Source organism: Leopardus geoffroyi, chromosome B2, assembly GCF_018350155.1.
Source record: "Leopardus geoffroyi isolate Oge1 chromosome B2, O.geoffroyi_Oge1_pat1.0, whole genome shotgun sequence".
In the NCBI taxonomy this organism is placed as follows: Eukaryota; Metazoa; Chordata; class Mammalia; order Carnivora; family Felidae; genus Leopardus; species Leopardus geoffroyi.
Window position 1 is genome coordinate 4781549 of NC_059332.1, and position 2124 is coordinate 4783672.

Genomic DNA, 2124 nt, shown 5'->3' on the forward strand with positions numbered 1-2124 from the left:
CTAAGTTTTTAATAAGTGTTGTCTTATTTAATCACCCAAACCAACCCCCATATGACAAGTGTTTATTAATTGCACAAGCTGGAGTAAGTTACGTAGCCTCATAGGCCTCAGTGCCCCCGGTCTGCAAGATGGACATAATAATAATGCCTGCCCCGTGAGGTTGAGATGCCAGAATTAAGTAATCCATATAAAGGGCTTAGCCCAGTGCCTAAGACAAAGTAAATGCTCGGGCAGTCTGTGCTCTGGTCCCCATTTTACAGATCAGGAATCTGAGCCTTGAAGGAACTTGCCCGAGTTCACAGAGCAAGATCCAAACCCAAAGCTCAAAGGGGAACCCTCTAACCACTTTTCTCCGCCGCCGTGCCTGTTGGTGCTTGTTGTCGTTGGCTCGATTCAATAATGAATCATTTACACTGCGTCTTCTGTCCCTCATCTCCACTGTGTCTGGAGATGAACTCAATTGGTTAGAGCCCAGGGCTGCAAAGATCAAGGCCGGTTGACGCCTCCCTCGCCGGCCACCCTGCAATGCTTTGTTTATTTTCGAGAGAGACAGAGTGTGAGCAGTGGGGGGGCAGAGAGGCAGGCACAGAATCCAAAGCAAGCTCCGGGCTTCGAGCTAGCGGCAAAGAGCCTGATGCGGGGCTCGAACGCACGAACGGGCGAGGCCATGACCTGAGCCCCAGTCAGACGCTAACCGCGAACCAACCGAGCCACCCAGGCGCCCCTTCGTGGGTAATTATTCACAGTGCCCTGTCATTCTCACACGGTGTTGGTTGAGACGATCGGTTATGTGGTCGCCCTCCCCGGAGTGGTACCATTTTCAGCAAAGAGGCAGCATGTTCTCATAATCTTTTGGCTCCTTGCCCCTGTGCACAGACCGTCAGCAGCCACGACTTGCACGCCTGGGTGTCCTCCCTACCCCAAATCGCCGATTGCTTTAGGCTTCACCCCTCCCTGCTTCCCAAGTACTTCCGGCTCCGGATTCTTGGTGGTGGCCTGGGGTTTAAGGACGTCGGCTCTGGGGGTCTCTCTCCTGGGTCCACCACTCACTGGCTGGCAAATCACTTCCCCTTTCTCCAAGCCCTTCCTCATCTGCAGAGGAAACAGGAGACCCTCTGGCGAGGTTGTTACCACGTGGGGCTCGGGAGACCTCCGCCGCCTGGCGGTCGTAGTGGTGAAAAAGAGATGACGGGGTAGTCCCGCTCCTCAGACAGGAGTCCCTGGTTTTATCACAGGTGTCCCTGCCAGGCACCAACATACCACACGAAGCATGATGAAGGATCCTGGGATTAGGAGGCAGAAAATCCCGAAAGAATATTTCATTCCTGGTAAACAAGGCTGAAGGCTGAGCTTACAAGGCGAGGGATGCCCGTGGGTATGACTTGTGAGCTGCGGTACCGGCCGCCTGCCCCATACCCATCAAGCTCTCTGGAATCCAACTGCCGCTCTTCGCAGGGCCTTGACGTTTGCTCAGCTTCTAAGAAGAGACCACTAGAGTCTCGGAGAATCTGGGTTGCCCGCTAGTGCCTCAGGGAGCCCTCATGTAGGGTCCCCCGCCCCAGCCTGGTTCCCCAGCACGGTGACCCTTGCTCCGGACTTGTCTTTCAATTTCTGCTGTGCCTCACGTTTCAGGGACCTGCTCGCTGCCTGTCATTACGGTGGAGGTATGAAAATCGAGCAGAAGTGCGGCAAAAAGGTTTTAGCTTTATCTTCCCATGACCCCTTCTCTCTGCTCTTGGTAAGAGCACTTCCGTTTTCTTTGCTGAACCACTGGCCCCCACTCTTTGGGTGGGGCTGACCCCTCAACTCCAGCGATTGGTAGGCGACTGAGGTCAGAGCCACGGCAATTGGTTCACAGAGACCACATGACTCCACTTGAGCCAATGAGAAGCAGTCCTGAGGTTTTTGCTGGGCTGATGGGGGAGGGGCACTCCCTCCTTTAGGGTTACTAGCACGTAGGGGGTTACTGGAGGCTGTCTTTGCCACCTAAAAAACAAAGCAAGCACAGACAAAAACCAAAGCTGGCAGAGGTAAGAAGATAGATTTATGATGACATTGTTTGGGCACCTGATCTAGCTGTGTTTGAACCCCTTCAAACCTAATTCCTGAGCCAAATAAATTCTC